The 26,813-nt window shown below is 34.7% G+C and overlaps 1 protein-coding gene and 2 long non-coding RNA genes across 23 annotated transcripts in view; 2 read left to right on the forward strand and 1 right to left on the reverse strand.

Moving 5' to 3' along the window:
* The window catches only part of LOC125666012 (leucine-rich repeat-containing protein 15-like), a 304,143-nt gene that overhangs the window by 225,478 nt on the left and 51,852 nt on the right, over positions 1-26,813 (reverse strand). The window lies entirely within an intron of this gene.
* On the forward strand, positions 1,463-7,643 carry LOC130050767 (uncharacterized). Its single transcript, XR_008799029.1, has 2 exons — positions 1,463-2,072; positions 7,523-7,643. It is a non-coding gene; the product is annotated as an uncharacterized LOC130050767 (long non-coding RNA).
* Positions 24,140-25,124, forward strand: LOC130050769 (uncharacterized). The gene is made up of 2 exons (XR_008799030.1): positions 24,140-24,686; positions 24,776-25,124. It is a non-coding gene; the product is annotated as an uncharacterized LOC130050769 (long non-coding RNA).

Here is a 26,813-nt window from a genome sequence, read left to right on the forward strand (position 1 = left end):
TATCACAAAGTATCACTTTTTGAGATACCAGATACACTACTAATGGCGCATACGACAGTAACTACACTATAAATATTCCTGAGATGATTAATGATTGTATTACAAGTGAGTTGTCATGGGCCCATTATATGATATAAGTTTAAAAACCTCACATTATTTACTGCGGAGCTGTTCGTGATATAATAGTGCGTGCTTTTATTATTATTATTATTATTTATTTATTTTTATTATTATGTGTGTTAAATTTGGGGAATATACGTATTAATATTTGTTTTTAAGAAGAAAAAAATCTTGAATGATAAACAAAAGAATTTGATCAATCTCGGTAGATTCCGCCTGTAATCGGGTAGGCGTCTAGACGCTCAGGATGCAGCAGATAAAGTACGAGTGACAGTTGACGTTAAAAATCAATTCGACCGTGTATAATTTGTGCAATTAAAAAAACAGAGGGAAAGTATTTTCTTTAAAATTATACAGAGGTCTTGATCATCAAATTTCTCATTGATAAATATTAAAAAATACATTCAAGGTGTGGTGCAGATTTATATATATAAATATATATTATAATTACAGGAATGGTCATCTATTTTCGTTGTTTATCCTCGGTTTTCCTGCGTTCATGCTGAAGATTTCGCACGAGGCGTCAAAATGGTAAGGAGTGTGTCAGCTAATATGCATTAAGGATGCAACATATTCAGGCCATATAATGGTGTACAATGTACTGCAATTGCGCTTGTAGCTTTAATTGTATTTATGCAGCATATGCCCAATAAATCAAATTTGCGTAGCGAGGAACGTGGTTTCATTCTGAGAAATGGGACTGATTTATATTCGTATATACAAAATCATGGTGGATCTGGTGGATATTTGTTGCACAGAGATTTACCTCATACTTTGCTGAACTGGAATCGTGATTATGGTGAAGTTGAATATTTTTGACAGGTATTATGTGTCTGCTAGTTCACAACATGTACTTGACAGTAGAAGAGGGCAATTTTAGAAGCACGGGAGATATCGTCTTTTCACCTCGTTACATTTCGTGATAGTACTGTAGCTATATACTATAACAATTTGAATAATGTTGTGCATTTGTTTGATTTACATCAAAGGGATCGATATAGTCTGTCTAGTACAAATGGCAATGCTGTGTTGTTGATATTTCAATCCATGGAAGAATTTATTAGATTCACAGGAAATGTTTATGATGGTTATCAGTTTGAAATAACACCCGTTTGCTTTGGACGGTTTATCATTAACAACAGGTCAAGGGATGAACCTTCACACTCGACCAAAAAGCCAAAGCAAGAAAACTTTAGTAAAACTTAGAATTGTGGAAATGAAAAAAATCAAAAACCCTCAACAGAAAAGAAAAAGAGAAAAAAAAATTGTCACCTAAGCAAAATATTAAAGCATACAACCTTTATTTCACAACTATTGTAAAACTATAAACAATGGTCAGTAATCATGTCGAAAGAAGAAAAATAACAAACTACATTTTTCAGACTATAATGTATTACAAGATGCAAACAAAGAAATTTCATGGATTGAGTTTCAAAACGTTTTTTTTTTCTTTAGATGAGGATTGTTCTCCGAAATTAGTCTCTGATTGTTGCTTTGTTGAAAGTAGTAGTGGTATTAACTATCAAAATATTGATTATTTAAGGATGTACGGGACTGACGATTTTGAAATTACCGCGCAACTCCGAATGACGTAAATAAATCCTATGTCGTTCGCATCTCCTATTTGATTCTGAGTGTATGTTAGATAATATCTACAATGCAATTAATTCTATATATATATTTTACATAAACTATGACAAAAATATTATTATATTCGAAATAAAAACAAATCGCGTAAATTTTACGACTTTAATTACTTTTCGGCAATGTAAACATAGTGAGACTTTTGAAACATTGAAATGCGGGGGAAACGCGGATTTCAGTCAGCTAAAGCGATCCAGCGTTACATCAAGGTTTTTTGACCCACAGAAGACGATGGAAAGTTGCCTCACCAAGACACCAGACGCTGGATCATCTATATTTGCAATCGCAGACGCAAGACATGTGTTCAGGTTTGTCAATCACTGTTAACAGGTTAATAAATTAATGCCGAGTACGCACGTACGTCAAATAAGAAGAAAACAAAATTGTTCAAGTGCAAATCTTCCCAAAAATTCCATGAAAATCGATGCTTGAAAACAATATTGAAATAGGGTATGAATTCACCGGCGTTTATTAAATTGTCAATGTCAGCTGATTGTTCATAGACTTTGAAGATCTAGATCAACCTAAATTATTTAGCCAAACATACAAAGTGTATGATACAAGCATCTGAGTATGAATATGTTAAAGTATTTGTCAAGTTTTAATATACATCTCTATAAATTTAAATATCTGTTGGAGGAGGGGTCATATAAAGCTAGGATATACACAATAGATCAGTGGTGGATCTTTGGTTTTACATAAATTGATAAGTAAGATTTTTTCTTCCTTTAATAGTTGATGTTTGCAGTACAGAAAACAGAGACAGGACACTATAAAAATCTACCACCACATACAAATTATACAAACCCAGTGACATGCTTTGATTTATTTTCACTTTGTGCAAAATATACAGCATAATGCCATAAATGGGTCAACTTTTATTTATTTTACTATATAATTGATTTTGAAATCATTTCCATCCACTTATTAAGATTCAATTCATAGTAACCTTTACACTATTAACAGCACAAATATCTCCAGTATCTTGTTTCAGTGTCTTATTTTTTCCCCAGAACATTGCAGCCATACACATATTATATGATTGTGTTCCACTCTTACAAAGGAATATAAGGAAATGGAATGATAAATTTCATTAATCATGCATGTTTTCTGCATCTAATGTTGCTAAAAGTTTTTGAAATCATGAATAGAATTTATGTCCAGATCAAATGTGTTTTGATAAATGTTTTAGATTTCATAAAAATGAGTTTAGAATTATGATTTAAACAAAAGTTATTTTTCAATGAGTTATAGGCCTAGCGTAAGATGTGAAAGTTGACTCATTCATGACAGTATGCTGCAATTCTATGCCAGTATGAATGTGTTGAACAACAAAAAGAATATGAATTGTCACTGAGCTTCCTTAGGCCCCAATATTAACACTTCATGTAAGTAGCCGAGGTTCATTGATGTATCAGTATTGTTTTTCAGTTCAGTAATTCAAATACCCCCCTCCCCCCCCCCCCCCCCCCCGAGTAACAAAAAAAGTAATTTTATTACAAAGGAATAGTAATACACTAATTGATAGCTGACTACAATAAAATCGTAAGGTAACCATGGCCTTTTTCGATCATGCAGGAAGATGGATGCTAGGTATTTTCTGCCAATTAAGTTTAAATTCAGCCCAACAATTTCAACACTATGACACTACTATTATACATATACAACACTAAATATTTTTTTTAACAAGACGCTTCATTAAAGAAATTTATTTAACATTATTAGTTTTCTATTCACCTAATATATTATCTAGTTTCTTTGGGCCAAAGTTTCCACTATTAAATGTCAGGTAGACCATGTAGACGGATTCAATGATGAAATCTAGTTGTATTCACCTTTTTTGTGTTACACATACCATGTGAGAGTAAAATATAATTGTTCTATATCTATTTCATGTAAACAATATTTGGGAATTGTCAAGCTAGCTGGATAATTTTGCAGCAAGGCATTTGATATCATGATATCATATTGTGCTTATTTTTAAAATATATATGCAAATTAAAGATTGTCCAAGTCCTATAATGAAAAAATGACAAGCATGGCATTATGATAAATATGTACGTTTTTGTTATATGCATAATTTTGCAAGGAACTCTAGTTGTTTTTAAATGCATACATACCTACATGTATATACTGCCCACCATGAATAAGTATACACTCACCAAAATAAGTTACTTGTGCATAAAAAAGAAACATGTGTTACATCATAGATACAGATATTTTGATGCAAATACATAACTCTTGCAAATAAATATATAATGGTAGGCTTTTAACTTTTCATATCCTTCTGGTCTTTTTATTAAAATACTTGATTTTCTGAATTCTCTAAATAAGAGATATTATGTAAAATTTAAATTGAAACTATTTCGAACTATTTACTAATACATATTATTTTGTATTTGATGTGAATATAGTAACTTTTATAAGGCCCTTTGATTTTTCAACTGTAATACATCAATATCACAATTTAACAGACTATATCAAAATATTGAAAGTCCATTATTGTTTCACATATATTGAATTTGTACCCTTAACAAATTATTTTATTGAGCTTAATTGAAAGTTATATTCAGTGAATTAATTTGGCTCTTTTTCATTATATCATATACTATTGGCTATCATTAAGGTACAATGTATCTAGGTTTATATAATTGCACCTGTCAATAAGTTAGTCCTAATACTAAATGCAGTTTGGGCAAGACACACATCACATATTTGATGCAAGTGTACCTCTAAGTTTGGAGAGGAATTCTTAAATCATTTAACACGTTAAGGGGCGATGACGAAATCAAAAGTTCAATGTCTGACAAAAAACTAAATTCACATCAAAATTGGTACCGTATACGTTTTACATAGTTTTCACGAAATCACACCCCACTCCCCTTAAATCTAAATATTATGAATGTTGAAACTAATCGATTAACAAGTAAAAACATGCGAGTATAAATAATACTGTTATACTTTTACTTCTGTTTATTCACAAATTAAAGTGTACATTTAAAATATTTAATGTTCATCACCGGTAAAATGTAATATATTATTATGTGGTTTTTAACAGCCACTTGTCTTTTTTCCACTAAAGTGAAATCGATGTTGGATGACAAAAACTTATTTGAGTTTTTACTCCCCCTGAGGCCCCCTAACTATTTGAATTTATTTTTTTTTCCTGACATTGGTCTTTTGATTTCGCCCCTAAACATGATGGACACTCAACAACCATGGATCAAATTCTGTATGTTGACTCTGCCATTGACCCAATAACCAGAAAACTTACTACAACATTTATACTTAGTAATAAGTCTTTATACAGGACCCTGCATACAAAATAACCTCTAAAGTAATAATCTTGAATACTTATGATATTCATTGTAAAATTTAATATTGTTTATTTATTCTATTAATATATATCATAGGGGTACATACTTCATTACGATTTTCTGTCTTATTTTAAGTTATACATACACAACTACATGTATATAATTTATTGATTCTTTTAATAGATACCTAAAATTGTTCAAATGCATGTTGTCAATATTTGAACAATGCACCCACAGGAAAGAAACATGGAAGAGTGTGGGATGCAAACACAAAACTAAACAATAGTAATTTGTCTGCATGTGCATGTACGCGCACGTACGTGCATTGCAATTTTGGTACAAAAAAATTGAAAATCAGAATTCACAAGGAATCAACATGAAACCTTGTTAGGATGATAGTATATCATTTGTATATACGCAAAATGATAGTCGTGTTGTCTGCACGCACGTGCATGCACATGCATCACATTTTTCGTACACGAATTTTGTAATCAGTGTTTTTTGTTGCTCATTCAAATGGTTTGATATTCATTTTATAGGTAGATATTGAGATCCTTAACTGATCTGCATTGTCAAGATTACCAATCTGCACGCGCATGCACGTGCGCTTCTTTTTGATTGGATAATACATGTACTAAAACATCTGTAACTCTCTTATTAATGAAGCGAATGAGTTGATATTCACATCATAGGTAGATGGTATGTGTATCTATATACTGGTGTAACAAAAAATGCCAACGCACACGTGCATGCACATGCATCATATTTCAAAAGTTAATTTTTTGAAGGACGATAATGTTTTTGTTTTTCATCAAATTCTTTTGATTTTGAGGTTTTAGGTGTGTCTTGGTACTCCTTACAAATTGGTGTGGTTAAAATTACTGGTCAGCACGTGCACGCACGTGTGCTGATTTCTGATTGGATGATTTTAAAATCACTATAACTTTCTTGTATTTCATGCAAACATTAAGAAATTCTTTCTGTGGGTATATGATAGAAAGGCCTGTACTAGAATGACATCAACAAAAGTACGGAATCATACTCGTATGTGTGTGTATGCAAGTGCATTGCTTTCTTTTATTTCTTTGCACTAACATGACCATAGTAAATCATAGTAAACGTACTACATGTAATTAAAGGCTAAAATAAAATGATTTTTGCTATAGGTTTACAATGACTTTACTTTTTAACTGGTTTGTGGAACATATGTAATGGTCCCAGTTACAATTAGAACTAGTTACAAATGGAATTTTGATTTTACTTTAGATTGCAGAATTTTTATCTTTGATATGATTTTATAAAGAAATGCAACTCATTTTTAGCTCAAGTGAGCATTTCTGATCACCCATTGTCTATCGTCTGACTGTCTGTAAACTTTTCACATTTTCGACTTCTTCTCCAGAACCACTTGGCCAATTTCAAACAAACTTGGCAAAAAGCATCCTTGGGTCGAGGCAAGTTAAGTCTGATGAAATGAAGGGTAACACCCTGCTCCAAGGGGAGATAATAGCGAAATAGTAGATATATATTGACAAATTTATAAAAAATTCTCCACAAAAATCCTGTGGGGATCTGTGTTGGAATAGATCCTCAGTACCCCCTAGCTTGTCGCAAGAGGCGACTAAATGGGGCGGTCCTTCGGATGAGACTGCAAAAACCGAGGTCCCGTGTCACACCAGATGTGGCACGAGATAGATCCCTCCCTGCTCAATGGCCCTAAGCACCGAGCATAGGCCTAAATTTTGCAGCCCTTCACCGTCATGGGTGACATCTTCATATGAGTGAAATATTCTCGAGAGGGACGTAAAACAATATTCAATCAATCAATCTCCAGTTCAATACTTCCAGAACAAGTAGGCCAATTTCATCCAATGAAGGGCCATGCTACCTTTAAAGGTATAAAAGAGATAATTACAAAAATAGGGAGGGGTCAATTAAAAATCTTCTCAAGAACTGCTGGGCAAGGAAAGTTCAAATGTTCATGGCAGCTTCCTGATATAGTGCAGATTAAAGTTTCTTGAAACCATGGCTCCTGGGGGGTAGGATGGGGCTACAATAGGGGATCAAAGTTTTATATCTGAATATATAGGGAACAAATCTTTAAAAAGCTCCTTCAGAAAGCAATAATTATATATAAATATTTATTATATTTAATATATATATTTATTTAATAGTAAATATATATAATGCTATCCATTTCACGTAATTTTTGGAATTTTTTAATTATTCTGATGTCAACCTTACACGTATATTTTTCACAGGTTTTGAACATGATGTCTCCAGCAAGGATATGTTTGATGATGGTTACCATGGGAACGAACTCAGACCTATGTCAAAAATGTCATTTTCTGATAGAATAGACATAATGCTATCCATTTCACTTAATTTTAGAATTTTTTAATTATTCTCATGTCAGTCATACCTTTCCATTTTTTTTACAGGTTTTGAACATGATGTCTCCAGAAAGGATATGTTTGATGACGGTTACCATGGAAACGAACTCACGGACCTATGTCAAAAATGTCTTTTTCTGATAAAATAAATATAATGCTATCCATTTCATTCAATTTTAGAATTTTTTAATTATTCTGATGTCAGCCATACACTTCCGGGTTCTGTACAGGTTCTAGATATGATGTCTCCAGCAAGGATATGTTTGATGATGGTTACCATGGTAACGAACTCAAAGACCTATTTAGAAATGAATGTTTCTGTTAAATTAAAACTAATGCTAATTACTTTAATCACTTTAGGAATTTTTTCACTGCTCTGATTTCAGTTCCATACCCCCTTTTAGACAAATAGTAAATTTCAGTCAATTATAATGTCTCCAGCAAGGGTATCTTTGATGTTCGTTACCATGGAAACGAACTCACGAACCTATCTAAAAAATGTCTTTTTTCGATAAAATGAGTACAATACTATCTATTTCACTCATTTTTAGGATTTTTTAATTACTCTGATGTCAGTCCCATACATCCTTAAATGATTCAAATCATGATAAAAAGTTTGAAGAAGAAATAAGACAATCTGCAATTTTTTTTATTGCGTATGTTGTGAGAGTTTTTTTTTCTTCAAATCAGGTATACCGTTGGAGGCAAACTGTCAGTTTGCATGACCTGCAAATTAAACAAGATGCCAATTTATGCAAGTTTTCCTACATTTCACTATTCATTAGTCTATTAATTTTGTCTGGCGGACAGTATGGTGAGAAAGGTATCATACTTAATTTGCCTTGCAACGTCCAAATCGTAGCTGATCAGTTCCCTCAAAGTACTAGAGATGTAAATTTAATGAGTGTAAAATAATTGCATGAAAGTCATGCCGCTGACGATGAAAGGAAATATTTTGCATATCCATGAAAACTTTTAGACGCTTTGAACTGGCTGAAAGCAAATAACAAACTTTATGCTAATATTTCAGTAGATTTATCTGAATCTGATCATGATGGAGGATTTCACAATTTGTACAGTCAGAATGAAGTTCTTGAAGCAGAATAATTTTTTGCAACCCCTGTAAATAAGACTAATCCAATTCCTAGTATAGAAGAGTTTATAAATAAAGGGTGTATAAAAGTTTCTAAGATTAAAGAAGGGCTTGTGAATGTATATAACCAGAATCACGAGAGATGGCATTTCTCAGGCTCTTTCCTCGAGGAGTAAATTGTTTTAAATTTCCTAGACAAATGAAGATTCCACGTACAATGTATTTCAGACAAAGACTTTATCACAGACATGGTTATTTTAGAAACAATATGACTTACTTACTACACGCTGCTGTTAATACCGATCTGATGATGCTGAAGTCTGAGATGAGTGGTAATATGAGAATAACCAAAAGTACACAAAATTCTGATTTGGTAACTGCTTTTGATGTGAAGAATTTGAAGCCAAATAATGTAAAACTTATACGGTACCAATTTTGATGCACCAGATGTGCATTTCGACAAATAATGTCTCTTCAGTGATGCTCAAGCGAAATGTTTGAAATCCGAAATAACTATGAAGTTTTAGATCTAAATATAGCCAAAAACAGCGTGCCAAACAAGTGGAGCCAAATTCGTCCAAGGATAAGAGCTATGCATGAGGGAGAGAATCCTTAATTTTGAAATGAATTTCCAAATTTTATAACAGTAATTAAATAGGCATCCGTAATTTCAAGCTAGTAACGAAGTACTTAGCTACTGGGCTGTAGAGACCCTCGGGGACTAACAGTCCACCAGCAGATGCCTCGACCCAGGGGTCATAATGTAAAACTTATATTATACGGTACCAATTTTGATGCACCAGATGTGCATTTCGACAAATAATTTCTCTTCAGTGATGTTCAACCGAAATGTTTGAAATCCGAAATAACTATGAAGTTTTAGATCTAAATATAGCCAAAAACAGCATGCCAAACAAGTGGAGCCAAATTCGTCCAAGGATAAGAGCTAGGCATGAGGGATATGTTGTGCCAAAATTCTCATATGTTTATGAAAAATATCAGAGGTACAGTAGCATACTTTAGAAAGCAATTATACAATCTTTTTTTTCAATGTTTAAATTTCTAGATCCCCTAACTCTTTTTATGACTTTATCCGCTAATAATCTTCATTGGACTGAATTAGCTATGTTGTTAAAGAATGTGAATTACGAAACTGCCATACTTCTTAACAATGTCATGGATAATATGAGACACGATCCACTGTTAACATCTATCCATTTTGAAAAGAGATGCAATGCTTTGATGAAATTGTTTGTTTTATCAGGAGAACGACCGCTTGGTAAAGTACAAGATTATTTTGCAAGAGTAGAATTTCAAACTAGAGGGAACCCACATATACACATGTTTGTTTTGATTGATGGTGTTCCAAATAAAATAACCAAGGAAAATGTACCTAGTCTAGTATCATATGTAGATAGTACAATTAGATAATGTCTTCCAGATACTGAGGATGAAGAACTGAACTATTTTGTTACAAAATTACAAACTCACAGCCATACAAAATATTGTACAACATTATACAGAGCTTCTTGTAGATTTGAATTCCTAAAGCCTGTTTGTACACAAACGAAAATACTTGGAAATATTGATTTTAATTTGGGTAACAAAGGAAAGTTTTACTTTACGAAAAGAGGTAAAAATGAAACCATGATAAATTGTTCGCAAGAAGTCAACAAGGTTGATTAACAAACTGATGATTCAAAATGTTTTACTTTTGATGATGATTTTCACATGCATTCTTTGCATTGTTCAATTATTATTGCTGACTTTAAAAAAGCCTTGAAACAATGAAAAGTTCTCAAAAAGAGCTTTGCACTTCGTGAAAAGTAAATTTGGAACACGAAAGTGTTCATTTCATCTGTTTTTTACGGATGGAGCTGGTGTTGGAAAAACATATAACACAAGTACTAATATCTTACATTCAGCACTACTGTGCCAAGGTTCCAAATTCTAATCCTGCGGTGGTATGTGCACGTATAGGATCTGCATCTAATAGCATTAATGGGCGTACTTTGCATTCTGTATTTAGAATTTCAGTTGCAAGTTTTCTTCAGTATGGCTCATTATCTAGTTATAGCATATCAAAGTTACGACAAGAATTAAAAAAATGTGCATATAATTGTTATTGATGAAATCAGTATGGTGAGCAGTGAAATGTTTTCATTTATAAGCCGGCGACTATCAGAAAAATGTCTTTGTGGGTTGCAATGTTATTGTAATTGGTGATTTTGTTCAACTTAGAGCAGTAAAAGGTAGCTTTTGTTTTACAAATGTGTTACTTTGACAACTTTTTGATTCTATATTTTTAACGGAAAACGTGCGACAGAGAAATAATCATTAATATTCTGCTTTGTTAAATCGTGTAAGGATATGTTATCCAAGTGATGAAGATAATTTGCAACCTAAAACAAGATTAGTATATAAGACACAAGTGAACTGTTCTGAAGATTTGCACATGTTTCCAACTAGAAAGCAGGTTGAAATATATAACAAAGAACAACTGAGTAAATTATGCAACATAACATTTGTTATTCTTGCTGAACATCATTTTTAATCATCTGAACAAAATGCATATGCGCATGTTCCCATGAACATGATACCGCTTGATGATAATCTTGCTGGTGGTTTGGAAAGAGAGTTGATGATTTCAATTAATTCTAGAATGATGTTGACAAGAAATATCAATACTGATCAGGGATTAGTGAATGGCGTAATGGGCATTGTAACAAATATTGAATTTATAGGGAGCATTCCATCCAATATCGATGTACAATTTGACAACCCTACAACTGGATGAGTTATATGTAATGGTAAAAACACAGTTCACACACCTGTCCCTATTCAGCGCATTGAAAGCAAGTTTATTTATACGGGGCATCATGTTATTAGATCACAGTTTCCTTTGATTTTACCATAGACATGTACTGTACATAAGGTACAAGGCACACCATTGGACTCAGCAGTTCTAGACCAGGGGAGTGCAGTATTTGATTATGGAATGGCTTATGTAGCTCTTAGTAGAGTCAAAACTCGGTCTGGTTTGATACTTATTCGTTTAGATCCCATGAAAATCAGGGCTAGTGAGTCAGTTATCAATGAATATGAAAAAGTTGAAAAATTCAACAAATTAATCGGTCTCTCCAGATATGATTTAGAATGAAAATGGAAACAAGGTCACTGCAAATGAACACATTTATACTTCACCCTTGAAAGATGTATATTTTAGAAGAAAATAGTGCTATTAAATGTGGCATGTATTGCATGTAAAAAAAATTCACTGCATTAGTAGAAAATGCTCAAAAGAACTCCTTTTGTATTTTACAGGAAATTGGACATTGCACTTAATTAAGACTTATATAGATAATACCAATGCATGATTTAGATATATGTTTAATTGCCATATATGCAATCATACCAAACTGTTTTATTCCACATTTATATGTTATCACTATGCTGCTCATATGTGTGCATCGACCATTTAAAAGTTAAACCAACACATTCTAACAACCGGTATCAAAAGTTCTCTATAATATAAAAACTTAAACTTTTTTCTTTGGAAGGATAACACCAGAATTCTCAAAGTCTGCAGAGTATCTAAAGAAATTCAGTCTTATGAAAAATCCAAGACAGATAAAATGATGAAATACTTTAATCTGGTGTTTGTAGAAAACATGAAAACTTTCCATGTAAGAGTATACCTGGCTGGAAAATATGGAATATTTAAGGAAGGCCTGACATACAAGTTTTAAAATGCTGTTTTGAAAGGAGAGAATGGACTCTGGGTGACCAAAGACACTATTGTTGCATACGCTGTCCCTGTGAATGTTAACTCCACACTGCAAATTCCACCATTGCCAGAAGATATCCCACCACAAGGAGTAGTTCAGAATTTGCCATCAGCGTTACAATCACCATCAAAATCAACTGTGACTGGTGAAATTGTTAAAGTAAGCAGCAAATATCACGGAAAGAAATACAAAAAAAAAAAAAAAAATCCGTCATTTTTTTGAATCCAAATGGTAAAGAACCTGATTCACAAACCCCAAAATATGGCCCTTAAAATATATATAAAAATGAAAGTAAATGTTGAATACGAGTATTGGTGTTATAAATATGTATCAGAATGCGGGGTTTTAAAAAAACATGTTAGATTTTAAAAATAGGAGCACAACTAAAGCTGTATACATACCAGAACCGGATATGGTACCGTATATTTGTCATTTTTCACCAAAAACTGGTTATTTTGTAAAGGTTTTGCCATACTGGTTTCATCTCGCCCAAAATATTTAAAGTATTTTTATAATATACACCTTTTCAATTGACCATAAATGCAAAAATATTTTAGGGCGAGCTAGGAGCACTATTTTTATTTTTCAAAAAACGATATTCCGGATTGCTGAAAAATATTACGGTTATAATGCGCTGGTGGTGGTAAACTTGAATTTTACAGAAAATATGGCTGGTTTAAGTATCTTATGGAGAAGGAAACTGTTTTTTATTTCGTGTCATGTATATAGGTCATTTTAGTTCGGTGTTTATTTTTAAAGCAAGGGAATTTCCCACACCTAATAATAGTTTTTGGTAGCAGCTTGTTTTACCCTTTTACTATAGATGTTCATTTTCAATACCTAGTTGTTTTCATCTTTTAAAGTCGTTCACAATACATCTTCATTGCATCGTTGCTTAAAAACTGTGTACAATTTTGGTAGTTTTACATTATAAACATAAACATTATCATTGAACAAAACGACAGTTACCGACACTGTTAGGCCTAGTGACTGAAATGAACATGGCGCGTCGCGGCGTCTTCTTTCACTTTGGGATATCAGAAAATATTCAGGCTTCACGCAAGTATTCTTGTATGGTACTGATATCATATAGAATAGTTTTTGCTTTATTTATTTTACAAAATTGTTACTACGCAGATTTAGACTGTCAACATTCGAAATAACTGTTTTATTTAACCTAAGTTTACGTACATTGGGAGAAAGTCCTTCTTTGATTTACAGTACATCCAAGTTTCGGGCTGAATATTAGCATGGCCTGGTCAGGGAAAAAGAAATTCAAACTAAAAGATTTAAACTAAAATATGACTTACCATAGCATGCAGCATTGCCGCCAGTTAAATCCGACACAGTAAATTATGTAAGCAATTCATAGATAGCGATCCACATGTTATCGATGAGACATGACGTCATCTGTTGTAAGACATTCATGACGCATTTTATGCTTCGATAGGCGGATCAAGTAACCCCCATATGAAAATACTCGATATACCGGTGGGTTTTTTTTTTATTTCACTTATGATATCGTTGTACATGTCAAGAGTTTTTTATTTTTTATTTTTATGTAACTACTTGTAAACCAAGACTGTGCGTTTTGCTTTTTGTTTTAGACAAAAAAAAAACCCAGTATTTATTGTGCATGTTTAATTCCGTTGATTTTTAATTCCATGGTCTAGTTCAAAGGCCTATCAACGTATCAGTGTTCCATTGTCCAATGTAAAATTAGAAAAGGAAAAATAGTGTCGTCTTGGTTGTCAAGGAGGCGTGTCCCCATGCCAAGTTACAATTATACAATATAAACACATATTTTTTTTCAGAATTGCGTGATACAAGTAAAATTAAATTATGACAGACGGACTGAATTCTATATTATATATGTTTTGCCAATTAATAAACTGGACGTGTGTTGTTCCAATAAATATATCTTAATTTAATAATCCAGCCTACAATAGCAACAGGAAATTGTGCTTAAATTGTACAATCTTCAAAAGCTTAAAGTGTGTACATGCGTGTGGTGGCGGTGGTGGGTGGTGGTCTTCATCCACTCAAACTGTCCCAGTCCCCCTCCTAAATTCAATTTCTTTAAGTGTGCAATGGATAAGTCGCCATATGAACCCATCCAAGTCTACTGTTAGGATGTTTTAAAATCTCAGTTTCAAATGCAATTAGTTCACACACAAAAATATATAAACAACATTATTTGACGATTTGCATTTTAGTTGCTTCTATCCATACACGCTATACAACAGTACTGAATCTATAACTTCGTGAGAGAGAGAGAGAGAGAGAGAGAGAGAGAGAGAGAGAGAGAGAGAGAGAGAGAGATAAAGAGAGAGAGGGGGGAGAGATTATCAATAATTGTATACAGGTAGGGGAAGTTTAATCAAATCTTAAATGTACAATATTATTCTTATTAATTAACCATTCCACTTCATTCTGATATATTTAATTTCCCCTTTTTCCATGTTAAATTATTCGGCTGGCGCGAGTTGGGACTGCTCCCCCCCCCCCCTCCCTTTTTTAAACCGATGTTACGTGCCTAGCTATCTAACGCATTCTCAGTCAAAAATGAAATATATAATCTATATCACTACAACTTCATTGGATTTACTAGATTTTTTACCACCTTAATACGTGTTTATGCAAGCGGACAATCTAGGCATTTTTAAAATTATTTTTTCCATCTTCGATAGCAAAATATATTCAGTCCACGAAGAGCAGAATGGACCCAAAACCTATGGCAAGCGAAGATGATTTTTACCCCCGTTTTCGGGTGTTATAACTGACCAAAAAAATAGTATGTTTTATAACTTTCATTCAGAAGACGGGTAAGCTCGTAAGTCACTGAATAAACAAAAAATCGTCCGCATTCTTATTTCGATAGCGTTGTCAACTGTACATTTTTTGATATTTCTACACTACCTGTAACATGTATACAGCAGATCTAAATCATCTAATATTCTTAATTACAATAAAAATTATACATTAAAAGACGTGGAGCACTAATATAAATGTCAATCTTTTAAAATAATCGCACAAATAAACCAATGCTTTTACTTGTCATTTTATGGTCCACATTTCTTTGAGCTGCTATAATTCATGCTATTTAACAAATTGAAATCAATGCCAATCTATACCATGTGATATTCGTTTGTTCATTTTCAAAGTCAAATGATCCTTTTTTTATTTGGTGAACTCGTGTTGCGAAACAATGTGCCGACAAACACGTACAGGTGTTTGTGTACGGGATGTCGAGACTATCATGGGCGTTTCATAAAGGTGTGAACGTCTGCGGGGAAGTCTGCATACGGATATATATCAATATCTTGATATATCTTTATACAAGAAATAATCCCGATTTACAAACATGTTGAGGTTTCTACTTAGAAATAATTAAAATCCATTTAGCGACACTGTCCACTCTATATCTGCTTCAAACATATAAACGTGAAAAGTTAATACAGAACGGACGTCATAAGTTAAGGGTAATTAAGATGAATTGTTTCGAATAGCAAACTCCAACATGTAAACAATTTAAGTAAGTTATCAAATTAGTATGATAATTCTTTAAAGATAGACAGTGAAGGCACATTTTTTGAAATTAGATTACTATTTTAAATTTACAATAATATATATCATTACAGGATATAAATATATACAAATCGCCGTTTTATACGTTTTAATTTTCACCCACTAATATTTCCCTTAGTATTTTTTTTTATCACACGAAGGTACACGGTGGCATGAAGGAGGCACATATGTCAGACCTCCGTGGACTTAAAGGTCTACCTCGCTCTGAAAATTGAGACTTCAGAGGAGTAGTATAGAGCGAGGGAATATACGCGCCCTGGCGCAAGTTTTCACCGAAATTTTGCACGTTTGGTCAAGAGGTAAGCCAAGGGGGCGGACGTAAGGGAATGAACCAATCAGAAGCCAGAGGGTGAGAGAAGGAACCAATCAGAATTTAGAAGGAAATATAGATTGTCAGGTTTAGAAATTTATCACGTGATGAAAGGGGTACCAGAGAGGATAATATATAATTATCCATTGAAAATTTTTCCCTTACATTGGGCCCCTCCGAAGAGAAAAATAAAAATCAATAAGTAATACTGCTGGTCAATGGGGAAAAATCAATATAATTGCTGGTTATGAATAATAGATGACTTATTGATTTGGATAAAGAGATCGATGAGAGATGAAAACAATGATATTGTCGGTCAGTTTATGAATAATAAATGAATTATTGATAGGAAACTTCGCAGGATAAAAACATAATCTTTTCATTTTATGGTTCAATCTGCTAACTTAAAGATACGGAGAGTCGTTCAGAGTGTCCAATGTCCGTGAGATTTCAATACGGGGATTTGTTAGACGTTAAAGATGTAGACCTTATTTGTCATCAGGTCAATTGTTTAACCGTCAAATCTCATGGACTTTCTCAACAAATTTCTCGCAAGTATCCGTGGGCCGACATATATAGTGACCGGAAATCATTTCAGGGAAGAAATTTAGCTACGTTTAATACCAGAGGCGTCCCCGGTCACATCAAAATGTTTAAAAAAAACCAATCACACAACCATAGTTTGTATGCTAGCTCAATGGGACTACGGGCGTTGCCATGATGTTAGAAAAAAGAACAATCGCAAAGCTGTGAATTGTCTCGGATATTGTGGCTTTACTGAAATAATTCGGTATATATAGTGTTAAGTCTTTCAAATGTAGACAAGGGTGACAAAATATCAACAACTGTTAATCCTCTTATGCACGGTTGAACTATATCAACTTATTTATTTTAAAATGTGGAAAAAAGAGAGATAAATCTCAACTAAAGAGAGGATTTTTATTTTTATTCATGTAATTTGAGTGACATTGAATTTATCAATTGTACACATAATATGTCAAAACTTGATTCAAGGCCATGTATCCCGAAGACTGAGAAACCACGTTGAATTCAATGACTCAGACTGCATCTTCTCACAATTAAAAGTTTTCCCTCACGATCCAATGCATTCCGATTTGGTCATTTCCAAAGCCTGCGCTACCAGGGTCAATAAGGTCACTTTAAGTTCTATCTGTTTGGATGGCGGATCTCTATTTTTTTTTTTTAGATCCGCTTCCCACAATGTAACGTCCCTTGTGATCGGGTCTCTCTATTCCCTCCGAAATGTCTTGAAAATGTCGTATCCATTTTTCAAAATCGGGTACGTAAGGCATCCATTTACCAAGTTTGGCATCGTACATGTACTTCTATGGATCCCGTCTTCTTTTTTGAGTAAAAGTACACAGTGTGCAGGTTTTTCTAGTTTCAAAGGTTGTAAATTACTTCCCCTTATAAACAATTGTAATCTATCAAGATTCTGACTTCGTAATGGAAAGAAAAAAGGGCGATCAAAGGTCAGGTGACCGTATACGGTTTCGCGTCCCAAATATGCTCCATTAGGTTCTACGACAGGTAAGGTCCGTAGTATCCGATACGAGGATCCATTGACGTAGGAATCTCCAATGATATCACAACACACGTGTAGACGTTCGTGGTAAGGCATGTGTAGAGCAATTTCTAGCAAAGCACATTCCCAACATCCATTTAAATCATAAGTTTTGGGAAGCACCACCGCAAAATCCCCAGGCGTGTTCCCGAAAATTTTGTTGTCGTCACTGCCCACAAACAAGTAATGTTGCATGTTTCTAATCTTTTGAATGAATTAGATTGTTGTTGCTCTTATGCTTTTAGACCATAAATAATTAAGATACCTGAATTCCAATAATGTAAGGTCTTCAATAAAAACTGAATGTTCACATTTACGTATTTATACACTAATATATAGTAAAACAATTTCACAACTACAGAGATACATCATTTAGAATAAAATGTCACTTAATTGAATGTATAAAGTTTGATCATGTATATCAGAAAAACACCCATTTTGTGATTCTTGACTTCTTTTGAGACGACGACGTCAAATTGTCCCGTTGATTTACCACGACTGTTGGTAGTGGCGCGGCTGCAGTAATCGTTCCACATTTTGGCGGCGGCGGCGGAATTTCCCGTGTATTTTCTATGGCTGGAGGCGACGACGGCGGACTTGACCGCTGCGGTGACTGTGGAATCGATGGACTGTTGGGCGGCAGCGACGGTGATTTGCCTTTGTTTTGCATGGGAGATTGCGGCGGCGGCGGAGATTGGCGGTCTTTTAGCGGCGGCGGCGGTGGATTTAAAGCTGAGGTTCCTGTGATAATTAAAATAAATACATAAAGAAAATTTATATTAATGTACTAATGACACAAGGATATTAATTGTGCTTTCTACATAAATGTCCAGTACTTAAGATACCTGAATTCCAATAATGTAAGGTCTTTAATAAAAACTGAATGTTCACATTTACGTATTTATATACTAATATATAGTAAAACAATTTCACAACTAGAGAGATACACCATTTAGAATAAAATGTCACTTAATTGAAAGCACAAAGTTTGATAGTGTATATCAGAAAAGCACCCATTTTGTGAGTCTTGAATTTTTGGGGGAGCGGAGGCGTCGTACTGCCCCGTTGATTTACCACGACTGTTGGTAGTGGCGCGGCTGCAGTAATCGTTCCACATTTTGGCGGCGGCGGCGGAACTCCCCGTGTATTTTCTATGACTGGAGGCGGCGGCGGCGGACTTGACCGCTGCGGTGACTGTGGAATCGATGGACTGTTGGGCGGCAGCGGCGGTGATTTGCCTTTGTTTTGTATGGGAGATTGCGGCGGCGGCGGCGGCGGCGGCGGCGGCGGCGGAGATTGGCGGTCTTTTAGCGGCGGCGGCGGTAGATTTAAAGCTGAGAATCCTGACATGACTAAAATAAATACATAAAGAAAATTTATATTAATGTACTAATGACACAAGGATATTAATTGTGCTTTCTACATAAATGTGATTGATAGTCCTAGGTGTTTTTCGTAAATCTTGGTCTTAGTCCTTTTATAGCAAGTCCAAGATTTACGAAAAACACCTAGGACTATCAATCACATTTATGTAGAAAGCACAATTAATATCCTTGTGTCATTAGTACATTAATATAAATTTTCTTTATGTATTTATTTTAGTCATGTCAGGATCCTCAGCTTTAAATCCACCGCCGCCGCCGCTAAAAGACCGCCAATCTCCGCCGCCGCCGCCGCCGCCGCAATCTCCCATACAAAACAAAGGCAAATCACCGCCGCTGCCGCCCAACAGTCCATCGATTCCACAGTCACCGCAGCGGTCAAGTCCGCCGCCGCCGCCTCCAGTCATAGAAAATACACGGGGAGTTCCGCCGCCGCCGCCAAAATGTGGAACGATTACTGCAGCCGCGCCACTACCAACAGTCGTGGTAAATCAACGGGGCAGTACGACGCCTCCGCTCCCCCAAAAATTCAAGACTCACAAAATGGGTGCTTTTCTGATATACACTATCAAACTTTGTGCTTTCAATTAAGTGACATTTTATTCTAAATGGTGTATCTCTCTAGTTGTGAAATTGTTTTACTATATATTAGTATATAAATACGTAAATGTGAACATTCAGTTTTTATTAAAGACCTTACATTATTGGAATTCAGGTATCTTAAGTACTGGACATTTATGTAGAAAGCACAATTAATATCCTTGTGTCATTAGTACATTAATATAAATTTTCTTTATGTATTTATTTTAATTATCACAGGAACCTCAGCTTTAAATCCACCGCCGCCGCCGCTAAAAGACCGCCAATCTCCGCCGCCGCCGCAATCTCCCATGCAAAACAAAGGCAAATCACCGTCGCTGCCGCCCAACAGTCCATCGATTCCACAGTCACCGCAGCGGTCAAGTCCGCCGTCGTCGCCTCCAGCCATAGAAAATACACGGGGAGTTCCGCCGCCGCCGCCAAAATGTGGAACGATTACTGCAGCCGCGCCACTACCAACAGTCGTGGTAAATCAACGGTACAGTATGACGTCGTCGTCTCAAAAGAAGTCAAGACTCACAAAATGGGTGTTTTTCTGATATACATGATCAAACTTTATACATTCAATTAAGTGACATTTTATTCTAAATGATGTATCTCTGTAGTTGTGAAATTGTTTTACTATATATTAGTGTATAAATACGTAAATGTGAACATTCAGTTTTTATTGAAGACCTTACATTATTGGAATTCAGGTATCTTAATTATTTATGGTCTAAAAGCATAAGAGCAACAACAATCTAATTCATTCAAAAGATTAGAAACATGCAACATTACTTGTTTGTGGGCAGTGACGACAACAAAATTTTCGGGAACACGCCTGGGGATTTTGCGGTGGTGCTTCCCAAAACTTATGATTTAAATGGATGTTGGGAATGTGCTTTGCTAGAAATTTCTCTACACATGCCTTACCACGAACGTCTACACGTGTGTTGTGATATCATTGGAGATTCCTACGTCAATGGATCCTCGTATCGGATACTACGGACCTTACCTGTCGTAGAACCTAATGGAGCATATTTGGGACGCGAAACCGTATACGGTCACCTGACCTTTGATCGCCCTTTTTTTCTTTCCATTACGAAGTCAGAATCTTGATAGACTACAATTGTTTATAAGGGGAAGTAATTTACAACCTTTGAAACTAGAAAAACCTGTACACTGTGTTCTTTTTCTTAAAAAAGAAGACGGGATCCATAGAAGTACATGTACGATGCCAAACTTGGTAAATGGATGCCTTACGTACCCGATTTTGAAAAATGGATACGACATTTTCAAGACATTTCGGAGGGAATAGAGAGACCTGATCACAAGGGACGTTACATTGTGGGAAGCGGACCTAAAAAAAAAAAAATAGAGATCCGCCGTCCAAACAGATAGAACTTAAAGTGACCTTATTGACCCTGGTAGCGCAGGCTTTGGAAATGACCAAATCGGAATGCATTGGATCGTGAGGGAAAACTTTTAATTGTGAGAAGATGCAGTCTGAGTCATTGAATTCAACGTGGTTTCTCAGTCTTCGGGATACATGGCCTTGAATCAAGTTTTGACATATTATGTGTACAATTGATAAATTCAATGTCACTCAAATTACATGAATAAAAATAAAAATCCTCTCTTTAGTTGAGATTTATCTCTCTTTTTTCCACATTTTAAAATAAATAATTTGATATAGTTCAACCGTGCATAAGAGGGTTTAACAGTTATTGATATTTTGTCACCCTTGTCTACATTTGAAAGACTTAACACTATATATACCGAATTATTTCAGTAAAGCCACAATATCCGAGACAATTCACAGCTGTGCGATTGTTCTTTTTTCTAACACCATGGCAACGCCCGTAGTCCCATTGAGCTAGCATACAAACTATGGTTGTGTGATTTGGTTTTTTTTAAACATTTTGATGTGACAGGGGACGCCTCTGGTATTAAACGTAGCTAAATTTCTTCCCTGAAATGATTTCCGGTCACTATATATGTCGGCCCACGGATACTTGCGAGAAATTTGTTGAGAAAGTCCATGAGATTTGACGGTTAAACAATTGACCTGATGACAAATAAGGTCTACATCTTTAACGTCTAACATATCCCCGTATTGAAATCTCACGGATATTGGACACTCTGAACGACTCTCCGTATCTTTAAGTTAGCAGATTGAACCATAAAATGAAAAGATTATGTTTTTATCCTGCGAAGTTTCCTATCAATAATTCATTTATTATTCATAAACTGACCGACAATATCATTGTTTTCATCTCTCGTCGATCTCTTTATCCAAATCAATAAGTCATCTATTATTCATAACCAGCGATTATATTGATTTTTCCCCACTGACCAGCAGTAGTACTTATTGATTTTTATTTTTCTCTTCGGAGGGGCCCAATGTAAGGGAAAAATTTTCAATGGATAATTATATATTATCCTCTCTGGTACCCCTTTCATCACGTGATAAATTTCTAAACCTGACAATCTATATTTCCTTCTAAATTCTGATTGGTTCCTTCTCTCACCCTCTGACTTCTGACTGGTTCATTCCCTTACGTCCGCCCCCTTGGCTTACCTCTTGACCAAACGTGCAAAATTTCGGTGAAAACTTGCGCCAGGGCGCGTATATTCCCTCGCTCTATACTACTCAGGGGTGCCGACAATTTTAAATGTTCACCGTGTTTTATTTTTTTTTTAATACTTTCAAAAATCTATTTTTGTAATTAGTTACTATAAGTACTCAAGTTTAACCAAAATTATACAGTTGTCTCTCTTTTTTATTCTCAATTATATCAATTTTAATGGAAGTTGATACATATAGATATATGCAACTTGAAAATATAAACTCGTCTTTGAGATAGACGGTAAAACATTACTATTTGCTGTGGTCCTTTCACTGCAAGGAATTTGAATTTTTAATCACGATTTTTCAATTATGTCCAATACAGCGGGAAAAAAATGTAGTGTTATGTAGTGGGGGGGGGGATATATCACAAATTTAAACATCGTGATAGAAAATATACAAGTTCCTAGTATTTTAACAGTTGTGATTTACAACCAGAATAAGCCCAAAAAATATATATTAACCTATGCGTCCATTTTTCGTGTATTACACTGTGATTCCCAAAACGTCAACATCATGACGTTATATAGTTTTTCTGTTGCAAAACAACACAAAGTTTCAACGACTGTAAAACGAAAACTAGAAAAGATATAGTTATAAAATAAATTGTTCTGTAACCTATAACTCGTAGAGCATCAACTGTGAAAGTCTCATTTATTTTGACGAAAGGGCCAATTTTAGTACTTTGTGGCTTTGGTTCTTTACAAATTACTAAAGATGTGAGTTTGGTATTAAATTGCAGGTTTCCCCTCTAAAGCAAGTCCGAGATGGAACATTAAGTGTTAAGTCCCTTTTAATGAAGGACACCGATGGGTTGGCAAAAATATGTCTATTCAGTAAAAACGTTGAATTAAATCATGAAGAAGGTGATGTTGTACAGATACCGTCTGCATATCCCAAGCAGTATATGCATGTACCTCAACTTACAACAACCTCAGAGTCTAGATGCCAGGTAATATTTTTTTTTCATTAATCCACTTTCATTGTGCTTGACCTTTCTATTCAAACATTGCTCCTGATGTTTACAAACATATACTGAGTTAATAACTTGCATGTATTGTGTAAAATAGAAATATAATAATACTACACTCCACATTCAAGGGGTGGAGTTAATCTGGCATGTATCTCAATTTGTTGGGCCTATAATGGCCATACACATTTATTCATATTGTTGGAATTTTCTTTTGTAGTTAATGTCAAGTACCTTGAATGTCGCTGATCCAACTAATGGCGAGTTGAAGGCATTTGAGAATGATAGTGACTTCAATAATTGCACAAGTGACATCAAAAACAAAATCATAACCATAACAGATGATTTAGAAGTTGGTGTCTATGAAATCTGCGCAATATATATCAGATAATGCATATTGTTATTCCCCTTTCAAAGAAGAGTAAATGACCCTTATTTATTTTGAGGTCACAGGGTCAAGGGTCAAACTGGACAATCGACCTAATTAAAATCGGACTCCTTCGATTTGCGCCATATACTTATACTCTTGAGATAACCTAACTAGGGGGGCGTGTTCATATGAACTAATTAATGTATATGCTGTTTTGTGCTGTATTGTACTGAAGTGAAATGTTTTGACTGTAACATTTAAGAAATAAGGTATCATTTAAAAATATTTATCGGGATATAAATACGGGTTGGTCACGTGACAAAATTTAATCATGTAGAAACCCGTATTTATATCCCGATAAATATTTTAAAATGACACCTTATTACTTATATTTACATTTTTGGTCGGTAACATTGCTGAATTGTGTTAACAACACGTTTCCATACATTTCAAATTGTTGACGTCCACAACGAAGCGTCATATATGTTCAAAATGACGACAACACAAAACAAAGTTCTATAAAATGAAGAACTGTTTTAATTATTAAGACGCTAGAAAGCAAGTATATCAACATATACTTATACATTAACTCGGGAGTATATAATAGAAAACTCTTCCATGTGTCTAATTTTAGGGGGTGGGGGAATTATGATTTAAACGGGTATGCGCAGTGTTACACTTAGAGTTGTGATGCGCTTTGACTTTTGAAAAGTGAAGACGTTGAAGACCGACTTTGAAAGATATTCTGTGGATATTACGGAGTTAACAGAAGACTGAGATGGAGGAACATGAAGAACAGGGCGGCAGTCGTCAGGTGTAGGCAAATTATTTATAGACAGGACAACTCGACAGAGGACGCAGCTCAGATGAATCTCCGGAAAGAACTGAACATCGCAGAGAATGTGGAACTGCACGAAGGTAAGGGACGGTTTGGATTTGGATATGTAATTGTTGATAAACATGACCTCACTGAACGCTTCTTTTGACTCGATAATTTTTTGTAATAGGTTTTTAACGACGCCTCGCTTCGATGTCCCGACATAAACTTGGAAACCGACATCAAGCACTATGGCTGCTGTGGCACGGAAGCAGTGTGGTGTGTAGGTCTTAATGCACGTTCACGACTTATCGGCCATACATTCTGTGAACGACCTTTTTGCTAAAGCCTAATGTCATCGTCTAGCAGTAGGTACAATTCCGCATCACCGATAACCAAGGTGAAGTTGTAGCAGACGAAATTTTAGACATACATTAGGCCTAGTAGGCTAGTAACTAAAGACATTGTTTACAGTTATGCTTTTATCAATTATTGATGAAAGTCCACTGCTTGGAATACAAATAAAACCGTAAATACATTTTGTGGTGTTGATTTCATCTATTGAAAGATTTCTGTAGTAAGTGAGAGCGATTAATAGATGTGTATTGCCTTAGTAAAAGTAGTACCTGTTACCTACTTTTAACAAATGTTCATACGCACAGCCGTGACCTCTGTTGACCCCGTAGTAGATTTATCCAGAAATAAATACGTATTGCTCGTAATAGTGTTATGTAGGAGAAAACAGTTGCAAATGTAAATATTTAATGATAACAAATACTTTTTAAAACAATGAAGAATTTTGATTTTTGGGGGCCATTTGAATCAGTCGGGTGACGCATTACTATTGGTCGGCGTGCGGCGTCCGTTATATAGTATCTGTAGGTGAAGGAGACTGGAAATTGTAAATTTCATTGACCCCTCCCCCCCCCCCCCCTCTCCAAAGGGGCCTTCATTCTGGGGTAAAATTGTAAAATTGATGTATTTCTTTGAAATATTCTTCTTACATCTAAACATCTAGCAATGAAAGTGAGTATATAGTGATAATGAGCAAGGGGAACTTATTAGGGCCCGGCATGAATGCAGGGAGCCCTGTAGTAATCACATTATCTGTCCATCAACACTTTCTTTGTGACACGATAACTCAAGAGTTTTTATTGTACATTTTTCTAATTTTTTAGAAAAATAATTTACAGTAAGAGGAAGGTGCCTATATAATTTAGGGTCATTTCACTTTGTCTGTCTGTTTGTTGTCTTTGTTATTATGAACACTTTTTTGTGACACGATAAATCAAACATATTTCATTGTACAGTTTTCAAATTGTGTACAGAAATAAATTACATACCCCAGTTAAACATTAGAAATTCGCTTAGATATTCAGAACAGGGAGTAGTGATACTGTTTTCACTCAAGTGACATATAAGGTCTGTGAGCCTCTTTTTGCAATTTCATGGGGTTTGAAGTTTTGTACTCTTGCTACAATAACATGGGACGGATTTATATTCATATATTTTGAACCATGGTGGGTCCAGTGGATAGTTGTTTTTACAGAGATATACCTTGTAATTTGCAGAACTGGAATCATGATTATGACGAAGTTGAATATTTTTTGACCGGTAATATTATTACGAACCTGTTAGTTCAGAATATGTAGTTGGCAGGAATGCTGGACAAATGTTGAACAACTTTTTTGCTGTATTACACTCTTTTTGAAACATGTCTATAAACATTCTAACGATAAGTTTTTCTTGCCTAGCATGTCGTCAAAAGAAATTGGTGAAAGGACAATTTCCAGTGTGTTGAGGGCAAGAAAGCTCCAAAGAAAAGAATGTGAGAGCTTTATTTCTATACCAATCGGAAGACAAGACAGACCAGACAATAACGATGTTTAAAGGTGTTATTGAAATTGCTGTGCATAAAAAGATACCAAACGGACACAATAATGAAACCTTAATATATATCACTGAGCACTTGCCAATCTCATTTTCTGGATGCATCACCGCATCTAACTGTGTTTACAACATAAACACTGATGCTTAAAACCATTAACTATTACTTTGGATTCAGTGTTTTATCCCTTCATGGACTTCGATACTTGATTTTCATGTATTGATATACTTAATTTTCATCCAAGACAAATAGTCAACACTGTTATTTCAAATGTTACTGTTGAAGTTGTATCATTTAAGAATCCTATGGATGTTATTTTGTAACACTGTCAGATACCAAA

The sequence above is a fragment of the Ostrea edulis genome, chromosome 10, assembly GCF_947568905.1.
Source record: "Ostrea edulis chromosome 10, xbOstEdul1.1, whole genome shotgun sequence".
NCBI lineage: Eukaryota > Metazoa > Mollusca > Bivalvia > Ostreida > Ostreidae > Ostrea > Ostrea edulis.